The sequence below is a fragment of the Lepidochelys kempii genome, chromosome 26, assembly GCF_965140285.1.
Source record: "Lepidochelys kempii isolate rLepKem1 chromosome 26, rLepKem1.hap1, whole genome shotgun sequence".
Taxonomy (NCBI): domain Eukaryota; kingdom Metazoa; phylum Chordata; order Testudines; family Cheloniidae; genus Lepidochelys; species Lepidochelys kempii.
In genome coordinates, this window is record NC_136405.1 from 1,791,271 (window position 1) to 1,814,238 (window position 22,968).

At 52.8% G+C, this 22,968-nt stretch overlaps 1 protein-coding gene and 1 long non-coding RNA gene across 9 annotated transcripts in view; one reads left to right on the forward strand and one right to left on the reverse strand.

Annotated features, from left to right (window-relative positions):
• Positions 1-1,272: 1,272 nt before the first annotated feature.
• Positions 1,273-22,284, reverse strand: LOC140903657 (uncharacterized). Its single transcript, XR_012156321.2, has 3 exons — positions 21,855-22,284; positions 13,018-13,074; positions 1,273-2,067 (listed from the first exon to the last, which is right to left on the reverse strand). It is a non-coding gene; the product is annotated as an uncharacterized LOC140903657 (long non-coding RNA).
• FGFR1 (fibroblast growth factor receptor 1) overlaps positions 20,818-22,968 on the forward strand; it is an 86,173-nt gene continuing 84,022 nt past the window's right edge. For 4 of the 8 annotated variants that reach the window (XR_012156318.2, XM_073325279.2, XM_073325281.2 and 1 more), the window contains exon 1: positions 20,820-21,264. The gene's annotated coding sequence lies outside the window, so the exon portion shown is untranslated. Of the gene's footprint in view, positions 21,265-22,968 lie in introns of all 8 variants that reach the window. The other 4 variants (XM_073325275.2, XM_073325277.2, XM_073325283.2 and 1 more) reach the window with 2 other exon arrangements.

The following is a 22,968-nucleotide window of genomic DNA, read 5'->3' on the forward strand; positions in this document are numbered from 1 at the left end:
GAATTTTCCTCCAGGGCAGATTGGAAGAGGCCCTGGGGGTTTTTCGCCTTCCTCTGTAGCATGGGGCACGGGTCACTTGCTGGAGGATTCTCTGCACCTTGAAGTCTTAAAACCATGATTTGAGGACTTCAATAGCTCAGACATAGGTGAGAGGATTATCGCAGGAGTGGGTGGGTGAGATTCTGTGGCCTGCGTTGTGCAGGAGGTCAGACTAGATGATCATAATGGTCCCTTCTGACCTTGATATCTATGACTATGACTCTATGACCCTGTGTGCTGTACTGCCCACTGGGCAACGAGGATGGATGGTACATGAGACCTGCCCAGACTCCTCCATCCCTGCCAGGTGGTGAAAGCCATTGGGAGGAGGGGTCCATGCAGCTTCCTTCTCCCCCTTGTCAGCTGCCTCCTTCTGCAGTGCAAGGTTCCCCAGCTCACCTGGCGGCTCCTGTAACGCTGCAGGGGTGCAGCTGAGCCAGGAGAGAGGGCGCAGCAGGGGAGAATGGCTCATCCAAGCCCGGCATGCCCCACCTGAGTTCCCATCCGTGCGGTACCAGGGAGCTGTGACTGTTTTCCAGCCACAGCAGGAGACTCACATTATGGGGATGCTATGGCTCCACTCGTCGTCCCCGTCCCCCCCGACATGCACCCTCCCTCTATCCGTCCTTCTCCAGTGCTTCCCGCTCGCCAGCTCCGTCGCACAGGTGACAGCTAAGGTGCTGTTACACAATGCACCAGACGGGTCGCGGAGAAACGTCCTTTCTGAGCCCTGGGCCAGTCCTGAACCCTGGAGCACGAGGTTCGATTGCTCTTAGCTAATGCACCATAAACCTCCTATCATCCAGCCCCTTTTAGACTCCAGGCACTGGACTCTCTGTCTTCCTGGGGCTCCCGTCATCTCCCTGAGCTACTTTACGTTTACCTGCCATCAGCTTGGCCCAGCGACCCCAGCCCCCTCCTGTGGGACCGGCAGGTCTCTGCTCTCCGCAGCGAACTTTGCTTCTGCTCTGGCCAGGCTCTCCAGTAGCTTCCTGGCAGAGACAAGCGTCCGCAGCTTCTTGCCAGCACATTACGCTCCATTGTGCAGCCCTGGCCTCGGGAAAACCCGCGACCTCCCCCGAATACCGGCAGCACCAGCAGCAGAGCAGACAGGCGGGCACTGCCAGGGGCCCATCAGGCTTCTGAGTCTCACGCATCCGCTTTCCAAACCGTGGGAGCCTAGCAGCAAGTGGCCCAAAGGGCTCCAGAACTTTTCTGCTCCTCGGGCCTGATCTAGAGCCCACTGAAGCCGCTGTGGGTTTTGGATCAGGCCCTTACCCCTTGCTGTAAGGCTTGTCTGGACGCTCTGCCAGCTGGTGGGAGGATGTTGTCCAGGGGACTCCCCTCCACATCAGTAACTTTAAAAGCCTCGGAGGCAGGATCGTGGAAATGGGGAGTGAGTGTCAGGCAGGGGCAAGATTTACAGACCAGGACTAGGATCTTGAATCTGAGGCAAGAAGGTGAATGTAACGTGGCTACCCCATGAAGAATCTGCATCCCTGAGTAGTTCCATCAGTCCCGCTCCCAGCCTCTCTCTCCAACGGCCTGGGGCTGCCCCTGCTGGCAGGCTGTTCTGCATACAAAACACACTGCACAGCGCAGTCCCTCCCGTATGGCAGTAGACCCAGGGACGTGATCCACTAGGTTCCTGTCTAACTTGGAGCCCGGAAAGCATCCCAAAGGCCCAGTAATATTGAAACCAATTCCTAGGCACAAAGGGTCACCTTCCCTCCTTGTCAGACTTCAGAGCTGTTCTCTGTTTGCTTTGTGTTGCTTTCATTTTAGGCCCTTAAAGGAGAATGACCTCCTTCCTGGTGTTTTTGCTTGGTTGTGGCTTTTCACCGTGAATATCAGAGGGTTGCTTGATAGAAGAAAGAAAGCCAGCTCTAGGTAGTGGGAGAGAAACCATAGCCCATGGGTAATGACACATAATTATAGTCTTTCTCCTGATGAAAGAAGCTGCCGTGGAACTCCTCAGTGACAGTGTGCAGAAAATGCTGTTATCAGATTATCTGCGTGGTGGAATCTCTGCAACGACAAGAAAGCAGAAAGTTGAGATCCTCTGGATTCCAGAGATAAACACCAGGTCCAGGGCCCCTCCTGAGTGGAACGGCAGCCAGCCCTGCTAATGCCAAGCCTCTGGGAATGTGGAGCCAAAGGGAGCGTGGCTGCAGGAGTGGGCAGGATTCTTGGAGTGTTAGGTGTCCCTTGGCTTCCTCGAGTGGAAGGGATTGCTCTGAGCAGCCCGGGTTTTTTTTTTCTCTTGGCAAGTTGCACAGTCCTAAAAGAATCTGACAGGTTTCAGAGTAGCAGCCATGTTAGCCTGTATCCACAAAAAGAAAAGGAGTACTTGTGGCACCTTAGAGAGGAACCAATTTATTTGAGCATAAGCTTTCGTGAGCTACTGCTCACTTCATTCAGTGGATGCATCCGATGAAGTGAGCTGCAAACCTGCTGCTCTTTAAAGACAAGGCCAAGAGGGACTCGGTTCTTAACGATATGGGAAGAAGCTTCCCCAAACTGGCTGAGCTGAGCAAACGGCAGATAAGAGCAGCCTAATATCACAAGGAGAAACAGATGTTCGGTCGGACCAACGACCCTGCCATCCCAGCCTGCTGCCAGCCTGGAACACGCTTTGTGCTGCCTTTCCCAGTGGAGAGTCCCCGAGCAAACCGAGCGCAGCCAACAAGCCCGGGTCAGAGCTGCATGTGATGGCAGCTGACCTGCACCTTCCGGGTGTGCCCAGGGAGGCTGGGACCTGCAGGGACTCTCTGCACAGCTCAGCTCTGCACTAGAGAGGAGGGCAGCTGCAGGCCTAATGGGCTGGGCTTGGCCTGGCGGCCACACTTGATCACTGCATCAATAGCTGTTAGGGAACTGGGATCTGGTCCCACCCTCCTGGGCCCTGCTTTCCTTGACAGCTCTGGGATAAGCGTTCGGGTCTGTTCCACAGCCCATGGAAGTCAATGGAAAGACTCCCCCTGGCTATGCTTCATCGCCTGAGAACTGGAAGCAGGCCTGAAACAGCGCTGTGTGCTTCTGCAGTGCTTGCTACATGCATCTCACCAGCCTGGCCAAGCTCTATCCCCCCAGCAACTGGTGACACCGAAGCACAAAGAGGGGAAAGTATGTGCCCAAGGTCACACAGCGAGTAGGTGGCAAAGCCAGCATTAGCTCTTCTGATTCCCACTTTGAACCCATGGGAATCCCATGGCTCCTGGTAGTGTCCCAAGACGCACCTGACAGCAGTTTGCTAAATTACCCGGCTCTCAGTGAGAGCTCTTAGCAACATCTCAAGTCCCAGTCAGCAGAGTTTGAACCACCCCTCAAGTAGCCTGAGAGCCCTGGAGCTGCTGTGCATGAACTTTGTTCCCTGTGCCCCCCAGCCAACCACTGAAAAGCTCTTATGCAAAGCCCCCCTCTACCTGTGTCCCCCCAAGGGTCATTTATTAATATAAGATGAGAGAAACGTCCCAGGACTGGAAAAGCAATGGGAGTTCAGATCCACGGGCCAGTCTATCCAACCTCGAAAATTCAGAGGGTGTTTAGTGTAAACGACTTTGGTCAGCTTCATCAGCTTATTCACCTGGCTCCCCAGGAGCAGTGTGGCAAGTTCCTTTCCATCTCCACTTTTATTAATGCCTGTTCTGTATGAGCAAGTCACGGTGTCGCGGGATACAGGAGAAGGCGGCTTTGCATAAAAGCTTCCGAGTTAATCAAAGTGGGAGCCTGTGTTTACGCGCTGCTCATTTCCAGAGCAAATGCAATCTATTTATAATCCAACGCATGGAGCCTTTTCCTACTTGTGCAGGGGGAGGATTGCATCTGAGACCAGGGAAACATCCAGGTTTTTTTTGCTCCTTATACCATCACATAATGCAAGAAAAGATCCTGGAGCCTGAACTTAGCTGGGGAGTCTGATCATGAGCAAGGCAGGGTAGAAGCCAGTTAATTCTCCTGCAGCTAGACTGGCTTCTCCTGGGGAGGAGTCACAGGATCAGCTGTGTGCTCCATTGAGGGGCTGGTGCCGGACTGCCCCTTAGAGCCTAGTGTACAGCTCTTCTTCCAATGCAGCCCCTCCCACACAGCAAACATCCTCCCCAGGTGAACGGCTCTTTCCATTTCAATCTCAGTAGTTCTCCCCCAGCCAGGGCAGGTCTCTCTCTCCCTCATGCATAGCAAAGTACAGTCAGCAGGAGGCAGCTCGGTGGCTTTCAGAGCAACTCAGCCGCAGAGCAGATGCCTCAAAGGAGACAGTCAGGGCAGCATCACTGCAGAGCCTGAACTGTGAGGTGAGGTACAGAGCAAGGATCTGTCTACAGGACAGACGCGACAGCCACCACGTAGCACAGTGACACATGGGGTTCTGTTTCTGGGATTATTCCACCCCCTCGAGTGGTGAGAGCTAGATTGATGGAGGAATTCTTCTGTCAACTTATACCCTATACCAAGGCTTAACTTCATCTCTCGGTGGGGAGACATAGCTAGGGCAACCTACGCTTTAGGTGTAGACCAGGCCTTCATGGGAATGGCATGGTGGACAGGAAAACTCGGGGTATAAAGAGAGGAGCAGGGGGAGGATCTGGACATGAAAGTGCAGGGTGTGGCAGTAGGAGGGAGCAAGTCTGGCTAGCCTTCTCTGCTCTTCTTTACAAAGCAGAGGAATCGCCAGCCTGGATCAGAGCCGAGGTCCCTCTAGCCCTGTATCTGGACTGTGACAGTGGCCAGAACCAGGCACCTCAGAGGAAGGTGTGAGAACCAGGCAGATGTGGGATAATCAGCTCCCCCGCAAGAAAGTGAAGTTTGTTTCCGAAGATATCCCAAACATTTCTTCAGCCTGCAGTGTGGCTCTGGGAGGCCTGCGTTTCCCCCAGCGGGCCTGCAGTTTCCCCAAGGTCAGCAGACAGCAGGTGCTGAGCGGGCCTGGCACAGCCCTTGCAGCAAAAGACCATTTTGCTGGCACTGGACAAAATCCAGTCCAGGTACCTACGTTCTGCTTCCTTGAGTTCCACCACTCATATTCTTCATTTCCTGTCCTAATGCACAGTTGTGTTCAACCCCAAAGCTGGCTGTGGTTTAGTGGTGAGTAAAGGGATCCCTGCGGAGAGAGAGGTGAATTCTGTGCTGAGCTACGTCCCTCCAACTCCACGGACTTCACTTCAGAGTCAGTGCAGAACTTGCTCCATAGCTATTTCCGATCCTACCTTCGCTCACGTATCTGGGCAGAGTTCCTCTGGGAGGTGTCCGCTGGCTCCCTTGACACCTTCGAGGGGCAGTGGGTGCTGTCCGGGGTTCTCTGCTCAGTGTCCCCATCAGGTTCCCTTTGCTTGACCTTGTGACCTTCACACCTGCCCTGTTACATTTTTGGTTGTCCCCCGTAATTATTTGAGTTCCGGGACTTTGTGGATCCTCCCATAAGGCTGGGGGAGGGTCCTTCAGCTTGTGCCTGCCCACTTCCCGGAAGCCCGTCGGACCAGCGTGAATGCCGAAGATCCTTTGGGTCCTTCTGAATGGGGGCAGACTCCTGCACATTCACAGTGCTCGGCGGGAGGGCAGACAGGCTCTTTGGTGAAGGAGCCACCTGCTTTTCCCTCACTAGCAGTGACAGGTGACAGTCTCCATTCGTGTGGCACTCACCGCCCCAAGACTTGGACAACAGACAGAGCTGTTAGTTGGGTTGGAATGTGCCGTGTCCTGCGGGGGGGTTGATTTAGCAGCCCCCGACAGTGGATTGATCAGAGACAGCTGGAGAGCGGCACCTGTCCAGATTCCGCTACGCGGACTCCTCTGGTGTAGTGCCTTACTCCGCTCTAAATTCGGTGGGACTCTGCGCAGAGCACGGTTCCCTGCATTCAAACAAGGGCCTCGAATCTGCCCTCATGCTAAGCCTCTGTGCATGCCCAGTGTCCGCGAGGTGCTTCCAGTGTCCGGCTGAGTGGAGCGTGAGTGCAGCTAATGAAAAGTGCTGGGTGTCTCTGCTGAGTACGTATGGAACATTACAGCCCCGCCAAGAGCAACTGGAACGGCATGACACTCAGGCATCAGGCTCGGCTTCCAGATGAGAGAGAGAAGGGGATGTCAAGCAAACAGAATTGATTCTCTTCTGCAAATCAATCAGAGGCCAGAAGTCAAATGTGCCTCATGCTGAAAATACACTGCAGTGAATGATTGTCCCCAAGGAGGCGTTCCGCAGAGCGCATTTCTAAGGGTGCACTGTTAACCTCGGAGCAAATTAAAGAGACTCTTTGTGGCCTGAGGGCTGGGGAGCTGAGACAAGTGTTCAGGCCCCTCAGAGCTGATTATCTGTTACAGTAAATTACAGTCAGGTTCATGGGAGAGCTGCCCGGCTCCTGGTGCTGGCTCTCGTTCCGAGGGCTGGAAGTTGCTGAGATGTTCACGCAGGTTGCATGGATCCCAGCAGGTCCTGGATGCCACACACCTCAGTCCTCGTGCAATCTCACTGTAAGGTTTGAGATACTTTACGTTAGAATTCTGGGAGAATAATCTGGAGGCAGAGCAATCAGGGAGTGACCAGCAATCCCACGTCCGACTGTTCTGCAAAGGCACCAGGTGTGTGCCTCTCACCCGGGAGACCCCACGGGGCTGGTTTGCAGAAGAGACTGGTGCCCATTTAGGCACCACCTTTAATAACCAGATTTTTGATAGCGCTCCATGTGATGGGTGAATGGCGGGTGCTGGGCGCTGCTGGAAAACTGGCCCTTACTTCATGCCGAAATGGGAGCCAAGCTCCTTTGAAAGTCTGCCCCAGGTGCCAGCTGCCAGCCACAGGGAGCAGCAGCAGGTCGCTTGTGTAAGGCTAATGTGTCTCTTCTGGGCACGGCCTCTCTTTGTCTATCTCCCTCCCTGACTGCCAGCTCCTCAGTCTGTTACCTGAGTAGGACACTGGCACAGCCTCCTCCGACGTCTCTGCCAACAACCCTCCATGACACGCTGAGGCCCCGTGGTAGCAGGGACGCATGTGTAGGCGGGTGGAGGGCGCTTACCCTGCCGTTGCCCGCACATGCTCTGGGGTCTCAGGAGGACTCTGGGACCACCACGCAAGGCTGCCAACCCAGTGCTTTTCACTGGCATGACAGTCACTAAAGAAGCCGAAGGAGGAGCCCGGCCATTCCCCAGGTGCTGGAGCCCCACTCAGAGGCGCTGTATATTCGGGGGAAGCTCCCAGTGAAGGTTATTCCCAAGCAGTCCCTGTTTTTATGTGATGGCTTCAACAGGCAGCCATTTCCATCTGCCTCCAGCATGGGCCTCCACCACCTTCCGAAGTCACCGAAGCCCCTGAGCCATCACTCAGGTAACACGGTGCAGTGGAGATTTCAGCTGAAAACTTGGGAGGCCAATTTAGCAGCAGGCCTGATGGCTTGTACCTGAATTCACTCACCGCCACAAGGGGCGCGGCTAGTGCTGCAACCTGGATCTTTCTTGCTGGTGCACTCTAAAGGCAGCACCAGAGGCTGTGGATAACTATGTAGGCCTGGGGTAGATTTCTAGTTGCAAGCACAGGGTAATGAAACCTAACTGTCCCTTGGAGCTGCTGTGCAGCTGTGAAACATTCAGGGGAATGCTTGTTTCTCCTGGTTTCTGCCTGGGGCAGGTGCTGGACAGACTCAAATGCAATGAGAAAGGCAGATCTGGATAGGAGCGAAAGTGGTGGTCCCAGGGAGCTCACCGGAAAGCCAGTTTGCATGAGATTTCCAAATGGCTCCACAGTCTTGAGATGCTGGAATTGTTCAGAGGAACACCCTGAACCACAGCGGCCTCCTGCCAGTGGCTGTCACCTCTGCTCAGAGGAGTACCGTTCTCTTTGTGAAATCAATGTAGAGTCTCACTGGGACTGATCCATGTCTACAACTCACCAGAGCAGGCAGGTCTCATCCCCATCCTTCCCTCGCAGGATCTGCCATTCAGATCAGAGCTTGGTGTCACCTTGTCACAACACATTATGCACGTGCTTGATCCGAGGTGCAGAGACTTCCACGGAATAAACAAAGTGGGCTGCGGGTCTGCCTTGCGCAATGGCCTCTGGAGAGCGTGGATCGCAGGGGTCACCAAAGCAGCTCCTCTTACCCGCCCTGCCTGCCCAGATGAGTCCCTTCACACCTAGTCACTGCCTTTATGGATCATGCACACCAAGCACTGCTCAGGAGGAGAAAACAGCAGGGTAACGCGTGGCTCCCCTCTAGGTCCCTCAGAGTACATTAACTGTTGGTCTGGCTGCAAACACCACAGTGTAACTGTCTGGCCCAATTGTTCTCTGCAGACAATAAAATACCACGTGATGTCTTAATGAGCTCCTTGGTATTTGACAATTGCAGGGTAGCTGGCCTCTCTCCTGTGGTGGGGGCATTTGCACCTCGGCTCCCTGCACTTCCTTCCACGTCTCCTTAACTAAGCGCTTTGAAGAGGTCCATTGCTCAGGATCTGGAATACACAATGAGCTGCCCACACCTCTCTGGCCACGTCCCCTTCCTGCCTCAGCCCAGCTCCCCACCGCCTTGAACAGCCTCATCCAGCTTGATCTGGCCGATGGTGCACCCTGAAATAACAGCAGCAGAGGGACAGAGAAGCTATGAAGGTGGGGGGAGGGAGAGAGATTTCCTTCGTGGAGCACAGTCTGAGATTTCAAAATTCAGGCTCATCCCAAGCTGGGATGAAAAGTTGCTATCTTGGAATTTTTCAGGAAACAAAATATTCCAAAGTATTTCATTTCAACCTTACCAAAAGGATAAGGGCGGAACACTTTGTTGGACTTGATCATTTTGACATTTATATTGTTATATTATATTATATTATCAAAATGAAATGAAGCATTTTGATAATTTCCCATGAAAATGTCAATGAAATTGCTACATGCCTGCAAAACGCTTCAGTTCCCTTGACACAGCATTTTCCGATGGAAACCTGCTCCACTGGAGAAGAAAAATTCCAACCAGCTCTCCATTGCTAGGCAGAGGGAGCGCCAAGCAAAGCCTCCGGGATTGATAGGGGCTTATTGAATACATGTGCTGGTGCAGGTAGCCAAGGGGAGGGGATGTCTAAGTTTTCCAGAGACACCTGACCCATCCCTACCCCCAGTGTCCATCAGAGCCCAGTAAGGAAAGATCATTGCTGCTACATCAGCACAGCGCGGGGGGCCCTGGTTCTGAGGGTGAAGGCCAAGCCTGTGGGATTTTGCATGGGGATGAGAGGAGGTTTTCCTCGCCAGAGGTGGTGGCGAGGGAGATTGGTCCCCTCTGGCTGGAGTCATGCCCAAGCTGCTGTTTCCTGTTTCCACTCAGTGATCGGGCGACTCAGGGTCCTGAGCCAGCCAGACTCCTGCCCTACATCCACATCCTGGAAGGCAATGTCTCCTCACTTCTGTGGCTTCTCTGGGCCGTGTGTGAGCCAGATGTGTCTCGGGATGAATCAGAAAGTGTTTGAGCCCCTGATCGCTTGTAGATCAGCCCAGACAAGTACTCACTCTGCAGAGAGGCGGATTCACCCCAGCTTAGAGACAGGGACCACACCCTGCTCTGGGTTACACTCTGGGGCGCTTCAAAGTCAGTGCTGTCATGCCACACTCACAGCAGTGTGACTGAGAACAGACTCAGGGCCAGGGATCCTTGCAAAGGCCCCCATGCTAACTGGGTATTGAATTCAAATCCACAGCTGTTGCTGATACATGCACTGCCTTTAGCTGGCTCTGGGCTGCTCACTGTGGTAGCAAAGAGATTTGGTTCATTGCTCAACCCTCAGATATTGTTATTGCCTAGTCACAAGCCTTGGATCTCAGTGTATGTTCTGTTCCTTCAGTGGTTTTTTCTCCTGTCCCCTCCGGTTTGGCTTCCAGGGTTTGGTATCATTGACAGGGCCCATTAAATCTGTTTCCTAGTCTCCCAGCTGCCAAAATGGCCAATCCTCTCAATGCTGGGTCTGTGGGTTAACCCACAATGAATCATGTGGGTACCCTGGTTGGGCTTCTCCATCTCTTCTTCCATGGGCAGCCAAAATGATGCCCTCGCTGCTCAGTGGAGATGGCATCTGATGGATCGGTTTCCCTTAATTATCAGCAGATAAACAGCTAAGTGGCTGCAGCTGGGGGATGTTGTTATGCTTTTGAGATGCAGCCAAGGGGGAAAAAATGGGTTTTGGTCGATGCTCAATACAGAGCAAATGTCGGTGTGAGGTTGTAGCTTTGGAAGCAACACACCAGCAGCATAAATCAGGAATCCAGAGCCTAGGTCTTGCCAATACAAAGGGTTTGCCCTGGCACAGCTACACCATGTGCCAGGCTGCCACTCCCTCCTGCTGCGTAATGTAGAATCATCGAATCCTAGAAGATCAGGGTTGGAAGGGACCTCAGGAGGTCATCTAGTTGAACCCCCTGCTCAAAGCAGGACCAATCCCCAACTAAATCATCCCAGCCAGCTTTGTCAAGCCTGACCTTAAAAAAACGTCAAGTGATGTTTAAAAATGTACCAGTGACATGATGTAAAACGCAGCGACATGATGTAAAACGCAGCGACATGATGTAAAACGCAGACATGCTGCTGCCTCAGACACCTGCTGGGTTCCCCTGGAAGCTTGGCAGAGTGAGAAGGAAACGCCCCGCTCCAGAAGAGTAGAGCATGCTTTCAAATGCAGCCACACCCAGTGCTCCAGGTACCTGCCCAGGGCCATGATGCCCCAAAACAGGCAAAGTGCCAGCACCAATTCCAAGAGGCAGCTGCAAGCTGGGAGTACCCCCTCCTGCAGCAGGCCTGCCCAGGAGCCCTGTGAGGTAGGGGTCAGTGCTGCTTGGAGGTGACTTGTCTGGAGAGAGCTGCTTTTCTTTCAAAGGCTTTACGTAACTCTGTCATGGCCCCTGCACTCGAACACCCAGGCAAGTGGCTGTGTCAGGGATCACAGCTGCAGAGTACTGCAGCCTCCTGTTCAGCACGTGGCTTTGGGTCCTGGAGATCCCAGAAGGGGCCACGTAGCCAGTGGGCTCCCAGTAGCACCCAAAGTGAAGATGAGTGCAGGAGTGCCTGGAGCTCGGCTACCCAGACCCCTCCGATTGCTCTATTGAGTTAGAGCAGAGAGGCAGCAGAGGGCTCTTTCTGGAAACCGCTGCCATTCGTTTCTAAATCATGCCCGGCAGCTAATGTTTTATTCTTGGTGTTGCTGACTATCAAATGTCACGTCTCCCGAGGGAAGCCAGTGGCTTGTGCGTCTCCTTGCCAGTCTCTGTTCCCCTTGGGGAGGAGGGGTTAGGGCTCTGCTCTCATTCATTGCTAGCTTAGGGACCCAGCATTCTTCTTTTAAAATGTGTTTGACTTGCTGTTGGTTTATACAAAATCCTGCCTTGTTCTAAACTCCCAGCTCTGCCAGGGAACTTGGTTCTGAAATCCGTTAACCTTGGAATAGCTTCACTCAGTCACATGCTAGTTACTCAGGGGTTCCAGCTCAAGGAGACACGGTAAATCACCAAGTTATAATGATACAGGGCACCTGGGGGGAGGGGGGGCGATCTCTGAGCACTTTACAAATGTCCATCAGCAAAGCTGGTGATGGAGAGACGTACGAGCCCCATTTTACAGATGGAGAAACTGAGGCACAGAGAGGTTATCTGACTTGGTCATAGTCACACAGTGAGTCAATGAGGAATCAGGACTGAAACAGGAATCCTGATGGCCAGCCTCCTGCTCTCAATATGAAACCAGATTCTGCCCCACACTGCTGAGATGTCCAGTAGTTATTGTCTCCCGTTCCCTACTTTTGTTTATTAGTTTTATGTGCACACAGAGAGAGTCACGTGTGTATTCAGATACAGATACTTTTGTACTATGCCAGACAGTGCACACGCCGCCACACATATGCACACACACAGGGACAAATATGCACACAAACACTTGCACATGGACTTTCTCACACACTCACACTGGAGGGCTGCAGAGCGTCCTTGCCTTTCTTTCCCTGGCTGCCAGGAGCTTGCAATTCCCCAAGCTGGCCAGATGTCTCTGGACAGCTCCACACCCTGATGTGCTCTGGCCTTTTCAGGGAGGGCAGAAGCTGACAACGTCTTTGTCAGTCAGAGCTTTCAGGGGCAGCTCTTTGTCCTTCAGCTTTTATTCCCTGACACCCCCACTCCAAACCTAAACGAGAGTCACTGGCTTTTGTTTTTTAAATTCTGAATTAGGGACTGAAGAGAGCCTCTTTGAGGGGGCTGCAGATCTTTAACTAGGCAACTTAAGATCAGGAAAAAACTGCTCTATTGTCCTGCAATTCTCATCCTCACCCAGCTACAGACTGAATCTTTTATGGTTCTCCACTTCCAGAGCTGTGGGTTCCTAATATAAGGAAGCTGGGAACAAGGAGGAGCTGTACTGGGCTGGCTAGTGCAGGCTTAGGGTAGGAAATCTTCCAGCCCGGGGCTATCTCACTCTGTGTCTCACATAGCACTGAGTACGTTGGTGAGGTAATAATAATCAATTAGTCTGATTAATTTAATAAATGACATGATTAATAATGAGTAGGCAGTTAATTAATTTAATAATTATTGCTAGGTGCTGTATGCACCCACACAATATAAATATGGTCCCTGCCCTGAGGAGTATGCAATCAGAGGCCTCAATCCTGCAAAGATTTACCCACTTGCTGAAACTTCACCCGCTGTGCGTCGCCCCATAGCCATTGACAGAGTAATCACAGTGCACACAGTTAAATCTGGCATGGATCCAGACCTACATTATTGTTAGTTACTGTTATTATTTAGTGAGTGCTCCAAAATGTGCTGGATGCTTTACAGAAGATAGAGTAAGACAAGGACCTAGCTCAAAATATACCAGTCAGCATCCTCCACCTGCAGAGAACCCTGCAAGATGCCTCGACGTCAGTGTTGCCAACCCTGAGCATTCTAAACTAACGAGTCAGGTGCCAATGATCATGAGATTGAAATTACGAGAATTTTACAAAATAATATGTTACATTATTTTTATTTACCTCTCGACTTCACATTTTCAGGCTTTTCTCTGCAATCAGGAGGGTTCAAAAGTTACTCTGAAAAAGAGAAGAAAGCTGTGATTCTCATGGAACCACCTATTCCAGAAGCCAGTGCTTTAACAAAATCCTTTGTGCTCTGATGTACGGGTGGAGAGTTCTGCTTATGGGGGTTCTGACCCCCGTGTAGTTATGGGAAGACAAACCCCTTCAAGTTCACAGGTAGAGGCTGAACCCCTCTCAGGATTTCCTTGCTGTAATCTCTACACTGGCTAAAATAAATTTGTTAGTCTCTCAGGAGCACAAGTCCTCCTTTTCTTTTTGCAAATACAGACTAATACGGCTGCTACTCTGAAACCTAGCAAACATACAGATCATCTGCCCCCACCCTGTCAGTCCCCTCCTTCCTTACGACTTATTCATTGTGCTCACAAGCAACCCTACAATAACAAACCAGTGTGCCCATGTGCAATGGAGGACAGAGGCAGGAGTGGGGGAGTGGCAGAGTAGTCCACTAAGGCGTTCATTTCCAAGATCCCCAGGGAACAATTTCAAGGGAGGGAGACACTAATTTTGAAATACAAAGAATAACTTTTCCTAGAGCCCATTTTACTCTGCAAAACAAAGGACAAAATATACTAGCTGTGTGTGTCTGTGTGAGTGTGCATGTTTGTACTTGTGTGTATGAGTGTGTTTGCCCATGCATACTGGGTGAGGTTTAGCATCATTTCAGCCCTGATCTTCAGAATCTTTCACACTGTATAATGGAAAAATGATTGCAGACAGGCAGCCACCCAGGAGTGGGGAAGAGGGGCAGGCCTTTGTCTGTAAAGCCCATTCCCAGATGGGCTCCAAAACTCCATTGTTCCTTCTGCCAGCAAAACAAAACCCTGCAAAGTGCCAGCCTCTCTCTTTCTCTGCCTCTTTTCTCCTTTCAAGGCAGCTCCATAGTGTCCCTCCCTCCTCCTGACAGGCCAAAGGAATGTCTCTTCAGGCACCTCCCTGCCACTTTCCTAAGCAGCCCTATTAGCCAGCAAGTTCCTGATAACCCAGCACAGCAGTTCCTGCCTGCCGCAGCCCCACACAGCCAGGATGGAGAGGACACTTTCAGGGCAGCCCCAGAGAAGGGAGCCAAGGGATTCATCATAAGCAGATTCAGCATTCTGGAGACTTCAACTGGGATGAAAGCAGCTCTGAAAGCAGCTCTTCCTCCCCCCTATGTGCGAAGAGTAGGGAAGCTGACAAGGGTTTCTCTGAAGTCACCCTGAGTGCACTAACATTGCACTGCGTTGAAGGCGCTAGTTACCTTGGGCAAGGGGATTCACAGTGCCTCATGGGCATATGCTCTGCATTATTCGTCAGGACCCCTTCGACCTGGGCTCCCCCCTACAAGGCCTCCTTCCTCACTGTATGTGATTTGTGATATGTGATATTGTGATATGACAGGTAGCACCTCTTCCCTCTCTGCCGAGGCAAACGGCTCCTGGACAATCGAACAGGCTTCTCTAGGGGGCCTGACACACTGGAATTGGTTGATCTTTAGCCTCCCAAATGGAAACAAGGCCCTGACTTCAGCAGTTTCATCATGTCTCTTGAGGTCTGTGCAGCTAGGCAGTTAATTTCCCTTCTCGCATCGAGGAGTGAGTATGGGGCACAGGAAGGGCTATCCTGGATCAGAGCCATGATCCATCTTTGGTGTAGTAGCTACCAAAGCAAACCACCTTCCCATCTCATCTAACCTTCTGCACCTGAGCCGATCCTGCATCAAACCCTGACAATTACTTCACCCAAAGCCCAGTGGACCCAATGGAAAGATTCCAGCAGACCCCATCTGACTTTGAATCAGGCCCAAAGGCTTCCATTTCCCAAAGCACCCACATGATTTGGGAGCCTAAGTCCCATTTTCAAAACTGACTTAGACACCTAGGGACACATTTTCAAAGGCACTTAAGGATGCAGAGAGGCGCCAAGTGGGATTTTCAAAAACACCCAGGTGCCCAACTCACACTGATTTCAATGGGAAGCACCAGTGCAAACATGAGGAATTTTAGTTTTATTTTATTTTATTGGCAGAGGGTCTGTGAAGATCTGTATCAACCCCCCAAATCTCTGCCATGTCAGAGGCTGCGGGCATAGGCGCCAACTCCATGGGTGCTCTGGGGCTGGGCCCAGCCCAGCGTCTCCTGCCCACAGCAGGACAGGCATGGGCAGCAGCCTCCACCAACACAACTCAACCTAGCCCTGGGGCCAGAGGGGAGCTTAGACTCCAAGCCTGCTCACTCCCAGCAGAGGCTGCCAACAAGGGCCAGGACTGAGTGACGTCCACGTGTTCCCCGGGTAGGGTGACCAGACAGCCAGTGTGAAAAGCAGGACAGGTGGGGGTGATGGACACCTATATAAGACAAAGCCCCGAATATCAGGGCTGTCCCTATAAAATCGGGACATCTGTTCCCCTGTCCCTGGGGAGGCCAGCTCACTTCACCCCCAGGCCAGCAGATGGTAACAGCTCTATCTATCTCCTGCTTTTGAGCCTGGGATGCTGGGTGAGGGACTCCATCCTGCCTGGTGCCAGCACTGGGGGCAAACCCCTGGCCTGGAGCTGCCCAGGAGGGGCGGATTCTTGTTCCCATTGTCAGCAGGTTCCAAAAGTCTTTAACTGAACCCCCCAAATTTCCTTGTCATCCCCCCCCCAGGCTGCTGCCTCGTTAATCCAGCCAGGCAGAAAACCGTCTCCTTCCAGGGAAACAATAGCAACAGAAAGAAAAGGAGTACTTGTGGCACCTTAGAGACTAACCAATTTATTAGAGCATAAGCTTTCGTGAGCTACAGCTCACTTCATCAGATGCATATCGTGGAAACTGCAGCAGACTTTATATATACACAGAGAATATGAACCAATACCTGCCCTGCTCTACTCTCTCCCCGTCACAGGGAGCTGTTAAGGCTGAAATGCAGGCAGAGCCATGCCAGGGCTGACATTATTAGGGACAGGACAAAAGCTCAGCAGGACCATTGACTTGGCAGGCCACTGGGGCTGCTGCTGCAAAAAGACAACAGTAAAATACAAGAACCCCCTGCCTGGGACAATGGGCGTCCTTGGCACCCCCACGACTGGGGTCCTGCCCACCCACTCTCCAGAGCAGGCCTCCCTGCTGAGGTGGCTGAGTCTTGGGGACCTGGAGGAGCGCTCCCCGGTAGCCTGGTCTATAGATTATGAATAAAAATCCCCAGTTATCACTTTGAGGGTTGACAGGTTCTTCTCCCAAGATCAGGCCCAGTATTGATAAAATTATTCTCGAGTTGGGAACCCCGATGTGCACAGGTGCAACACTCACCCTATAGGAATTCTTTTATATTGACAAATAAATCATTTATTAACGCATTTAGCAAAGTCATGCACACTCTCACTCAGTAAGGTGGATAGAGATAATACCGAACGTACATCTGAACATCCACACGCACACCATCCCTTACAGAACAACCTGAAATGTTAGCCATCATCTTCCTAATCACCATCACCCTCCTCATCTTCACCAGTGGCCATCATTCTGGCCCCTCCCAAGGGCTACATCTCTCTCCAACTGCCCCGGGTTGGGATGCCACTTTTATAATATGTTATGCTGATGTTACCATGTCTAATGCATATTTAATAGGAGTTTCTCCCCTCTTCCTTATTTGTATTTCCTCCCCTTACCAATGTTAAGGTGTCCTTCTATAGGTTAGTGTCTTTATGATTTTAACTCATGATCATATACGCTAATTCATTGCCATGGCGCTCTTGCAGTCGGATAATGCGTCCCAAACCTTCCAGAAGCTGGTGTTAGTTCATGTTCTGTGCTTGGCTGATGTCCTTATGGACAAAATTCCACCCTACACTTGACTTCTCCTAAGTTATCTATGCCAAGTTCATAGACCTCAAGCCTCATGCTAACTGCTGAAGCCAATGTTTTACAGGACACAGGCCTGTAGGTTCCTTGCATTACTGCTGAATACAGTAAAGCAGGATAGAATGGAAAGCAATGACTATAACACAGGTAAGCTGGCCCACTGGTCTACACCCTGCACTCCAGCTCCGGCGTGCTGAGCTCTTTGACTACTTGCACTGAGCTTATGGCCCTAGTCACCAGTCTAGCGAGGAGGGCATTTGAACACAGCTGCCATGCCAGAACCGATGAGGTATTTAATTCCTAGGGATCTGGGGGGCAGAGGCTGGGGGAGGAAGGATGTTGGCTGTAAGAGTACGTCTACACTGCAAGAAAACACCCTGGCTGGCCTGTGTCAGCTGACGCTGTGGGGCTCAAATTGCAGCCTAGCTGTTCTGAAACCCTGGGAGAGGGAGGGTCTCAGAACCCCGGGCTCCAGCCCAAGCCCAAATGTCTACACTGCTGTTCTTAGCCCCGCAGCCCCAGTCAACTGACCCAGGCTCTGAGACTCCATGCCACGGGGTTTTTATTGCAGAGTGGACTTACCCTAACTTACCCAAACTCTTCCATCCGTTAGGGTCTGGCAGTCCTATGCTGCAGAACCAAACTGCAGGAGGCCCCTGGGCCTTCACTCTCCTCCCTTCCTGTTGCAAAGAGCTCTCGTTTTCCCTGCTTGGCTAGCCGTCTCCCTGCTCTAATATATTTTCTTCCTTCAGTGCTGCTGCTTTGGCGGCTAACCTGGGCTGCATTCTTCACAATTATCTGCCTTAAAAGAATTCATCGGGAGCCAAATAGAAATAGACAAAATGAGGATAACAAAATGCAGCTTGGAAACCAAAACAAAAAACAAATCCCTCCTGCTCACCAGCCTGTTTATAACCAGGCTCACTGCCTGGGTGCGTATTTCACTGAGATCAGAGAGGAACCGTGAGCTGAGATGCAGCATGGAGCTCTCCGAAAGGCAGCAAGCTGGAGAGACCGAATCACAACTACACTGGGATCAGGAGGGGGACCTGAGTCAGAGCTCCCTCACCATAACTCGTTCATGCAGTCACCGAATTTAAAGCCAAAAGGGACCATTGTGATCATCTAATCTGACCTCCTGCAGAACACTGGGCAGAGAACCTCGCCCAGTGATCCCTGTGTCCAGCCCCTATCTTGTGACTAAGCTAGGGCATATTTTTCATAAACTATTCCCTGCACAATTCCCTAATTGATGCGATCAGCTGCAACACTCCACATGGATAGGAGAGTCTTGGGAGGACTGTTACCTTCTCTCCACTCCAGGCATCAACCAATATTTATTGATCACCCCTGGAAAAACCTATTAAATAGCGATTGGCATCAAAAGTAAGCAGTTGCCGGAGCTGGCAATGGGCTGCTCTCGTTCCAAAGATGGACACCTAGCATTTGGTTCAGATATAGTTGTGGTGATTGATGCCTCTAATTCAGCCTGTCTTGTTCCACTTCATAACTTAATCATTTGCACATTGTCTCTTCCAGCTCTTCCACAGTGAGCCAGGAGATGTCTTCATTCTGGCCTATACTGCACTGGAGTCTCGTCCAGGACTACCTCACTGTTTAGGCTCCGTGAATCTAAATCAAACCTCCTTGCGCAGTCTACATTATCCTAGGTGAACCTTGCCTGGGGACAGCTCTCTCTCTCTTTAGAAGCTGCTTAGTGGGGGATTACTGGGCCTAAGAATTCTGAAGCCAAGTAGGGTTTTCGGCAGATTAATTTGCATGACAATAGACCCCGCATGCTACTCCAGCTACAGCTACCTCTTAGCAGAGCTGGTGTCTGAGGCCTCCGGAAAAGCCAAAGGCTGGACTGTTGCCTGAGCCTGCAGACATTTTCCCAAGTGCTTTACAGCTTAGAACTTTCACCATGTTTCTCCTCTAGACCTCACCGAAGTGTTGACATGAGACAGATGGGGTGAATGGTTTCAGCTGTCAGTTGTTTTTTGGACTGTTCAGTGGTTTGTGGCACAGATTATTTGGGGCTGACAATCCTTTCCAAGCCCATCAGAGTGGAAGATACAGGCTTGATTTTCAGAAAGAGCCATGGGTGCTCATCACTTCCACAAGCCACATATGCATAAGGGGAATAAATGTTACCTATCTGTGCAATAACGAAGAAAGACATTTGCCTATAGCTTTTGATGGAAACAAAGATGCCAAGAGAGCAAACCTCAGATAGTTTGTTCAAATCACCAGAACCCCCAGATAATAGCAGTTTGGTATATTTTTGTCTATCAGGAGCAAAAGGCAGAAAAATCTGAATAGATGGCATGAGGCAACTCTTGCAAATCAAAGCAAATTCTGAAACTTGAGGATTTAGGTCTTGATCTTGTGGTCAGATCCATGTAGAACACTCAGGTCATAAGGGTCTGACCACACAAACATAATGACAGGATCCTGGTTTTAGGTGGTACATCATAAAACCATACTAAGATGTTTGTGAGCTGGAAGTATCAAACATAGGAAAGAGGAATGCTGCTAGCCCATTTCTCCCAGAAAAGACAGAGGGGCGTGATTTTAATTCAGAGGGTCTTTCTACTGGAAAACAAACTAGTCACAATAAAATCAGATTTTCCCCTCACCTTTGCCTCTGAATTCTCTCTCTTTTTGTTATTGTTTGTTACTTAACTCCAGAAATCTTTAGGCAGTTTGCATGAATTAACAAATAGTGGGGAAGCGAGCGTGTGTGTTGGAGGGGGAAGACAATATCACCAACCCTGACTGTTCAAAAATCGTGAGTCAAGCCCTAAATAATCATACATTGTCTTTAAAATCCTGAGATTTCAAAAGTAAAATCAGCAATGCTGGGTTCTGTGGTTTTGCCAGCTGGTTTCCCTGAGCCTTTATCTCACACTCAGTTCAGGTTTGCTCTGCAACCGCCAGGGCTAGAAATTTACCTAAAAGAGAAATAAGTCAATCAATCTGAGATTCTCACTTGATCTTGGCAGCTGGGGCTTTAAGAATCACACCAAATATAAGGAGATTATCATGCGGCAAGAGTTGGCAACACTGATTTCTGACGAGTTCTGCTCTTCTGACATGTTGCATGTCTGTTGCTTGGTTATTTTATTTGTTGTATGTCCGGCAGCCCTGTGCCTGTCAGCGCACATTGGCTGAGCCTTGGCTCGTCCATAAAGCTCATTGCAGGATCGGGGCCTTAGATTGTAAGCGCTTCAGGGCAAAAACCGGCTCCTGTTACTACATATCTATCACAATGGGGTCCCGGATCCTGATCTCGGGGACTCTGAGCGCTACCATAACACACATAAATAATCGGGCTATGAAACACCCCCCCCCCCCACAATAAACTGCACTGTTTGGAATCAGCCGATACAAACCACGCAGGTTTATTTGGAAGGGAACACGCAAATAAAATGTAAACCCGAGAGGTGGCCAAAGGCCCAGCTCTGCTGGGGGAGGAGGGACGTTCCCCAGCCGCCTGCGCCCCACAGCCAAGATTTTGCCATGAGCTCCGTGCGGAAGGAGGAGCCGCATTTCGGGGGCTCGGAGCTCAGATCCAAATACCGAGGGGTTTGTTCGCCCATCCAGCGGCCCCGCACGCACTTGGAAGAGCCTCCCGGGCAAAGTCCCGAGCCCTTGCCGCTCCTGTCTATCCCGAGAAGCCGGAGCCTGAGATTCCTTCTCCCGCCGGAGGCAGGGACGCTTCCCGACCCAGGACAGGCTAGCCCGGGGCAGTCAGCCCAGCAGGCTGCTGGCGGCGGAGAGGAGGGCGGCGTGGGAACACGGAGAAGGGCCGGGGCGGGAGGGCCTGAGCGAAGCGAGGAGGAGGAGCTGGGAAGCAGGGGGGTGTGGAGGACGGAGGAGGGGCTGGCGGAGAGGGAGGGACTCAGCCCTGCTCTGCAGCGCGCAGTGGGGGACTGGGCACCGGGCAGCAGCCGGAGGAGGGAGGCGCGTCGCTCCGGAGCGCACGGAGGGAACCCGGGGAGCGCAGCGCAGCGCATCCACCGCAGCTCGTCCGGGCACCTGGGCTTCCAGCCCCCGGGATCGGCGGAGTCTAGGGGCGTCGCGGCCACTTGTGTCTTCCCCGGGGGCCGAGCCCCTTCCCGGATCTACAGCGCACGGGGGCCCCCTTGGTGAGATGGAGCCGGGGCTGTGAGCTGGGGCGGCTCGGGAGGTCTGCGCGCCTCCAGCCCCGGCCAGGGCTCTGCGCCTATTGTTCCCAGCAGCCGGCGCCGCTGGGGGATTGTGTCCCCGCGGCAGCTCCGGGGGCACCGAGCGGGACCGGCCCCGCCTGGAGCGGCCGCAACCCCCCACTGGACCCCGCGGACTGTGCCCAGCCGGACCGGTGAGTAGCTGCTGGAGGGGGCGTCCCACGCGGCTTCCCACCCGCCCCCCATGCCCGGGAGGCGCCATCGCAGCTGCGGGCAAACTTTCCCCAAACTTTGGGACTCGCTCCTGGGGGGAGGGGGCGTGGGCGGACGGGGGGCGGGCGCCTCTGGGGTCTAGCCCCGTGGGGGCGGGGCTGCTGAGCGAGACCGGAGTGGGTCGGAGGGGGCGCCCCGCTCAGGGCTGGGGGCCTGGCCGTGAAACGCTGCGGAGAGCGCCCAGGGCTCTACCCCGGCCCGCCCTGCTCCCCGCGGGAGGGTCAGTGTCCGCCGTGGGGCGGTGATGGAGCCTGGATGCACCCACTGCTTCCAGTCCCCGCGCCAGCCTGGGGCATGGGGCCCCGGGAAGGAGCCGCCAGACCTTGCTCAGCCGTGGCTGGGGCAAAGCCGCGGGGGCTGGTTCCGGCCCCGTCCCGGCCTGCGGTGCCAGGTGCCCGGGGAGCAGGGCGCTGGGAGCCCGCAGCAGCCTCCGGCTCTGTGCTCGGCAGAGTTCGCAGCGCCCCTGGCACGGGCCCGATCCTGGGGGCAGCCCAGCCCCGAGCAAACTTACCGGTGCGCGCGGGCGCCTGCAGGATCGGGGCCTGCGACTGCTTCTCCCCCAGCGGTGCCCCGGCCGCAGGGAGCCCCGACGTGGATGTGTCCGGGTAGCATCCACCGGGGGGAGTTGGGGGCACTTCTTGGTGCTGTGCCTGGCCCAGCCTGGCAACCAGACCTCCCCAAAGGAGGGCAAACTGCTTAGTCCCATGGGCAGAGCGAACCCGGGGGACCCGCGCTCCTTTATAGAACAGGAGAGCCCCTGTGCTGGGGGAACATAAGAGCGGCCATACTAGGGCAGGCCAAGGGTCCATCTAGCTCGGGATCCTGTCTGCCAGCAGTGGCTGGGGGCAGGCGCTTCAGAGGGGATGAACAGAACAGGGCGATTTATCGCCTGATCCGCCCCCTGCCATCCAGTCCCAGCTTCTGGCAGTCAGAGGTGAAGGACACCTTGAGCAGGGGGCTGAATTCTCCATTTCTGCAGCAGGGCTTTAGAGGCAGCCCTGTGCTGGAGTTTGCAGGGAGGGATTTATTTCTCTCTAGGCCACGGGGAAAGGTGGCTTCAGAGTTCTTGTAGGGCAGGCGCCACCGGGGTCAGGCCACTGCCTGGTTTTCGAGGAGCCCTGGAGAGCCTGTGACTGGAAATGAAGAGGGGGAAGTTGTTTCTTGACCTTGTGTAAACTCTCTGGATAGTTGGCACCTGGTAAATGTTTCTCATATTGATTATTGCGAGCTTAATGGCAGGCATGCCGCTGCCGGGCTAGTTCAGCGATCCCAGGCAAGCGGCTAAGGAATTCCTGTCTGAATTGAACAAAACCCAGCAGCAGCCTCCTGAGATGGTGTGGGCAGATTCAGAGCATTGAACCCGGCGTTCTCCTAGACCTTCACTGGATGGGCTGCTGCTCCCCACATGCTCCCCGAAGGAGCGTGCATTGTGTCACTGCCCTGCAGTCCTGCTTTGCTTTTTTCCATTCTCCCATTATAACCGAGCGAGTGAGGCCAGTTTTAGGGGTTCGGCTTGATGCGAGATTCTTGGGATTTATGGAACTGTTTTCTCCCTGGGACCTTAAGAGCGTTGCCTTAACACATAAAATAAGGCCTGCCTTTTAAAAGAGGAGGGTTTTCTGAGC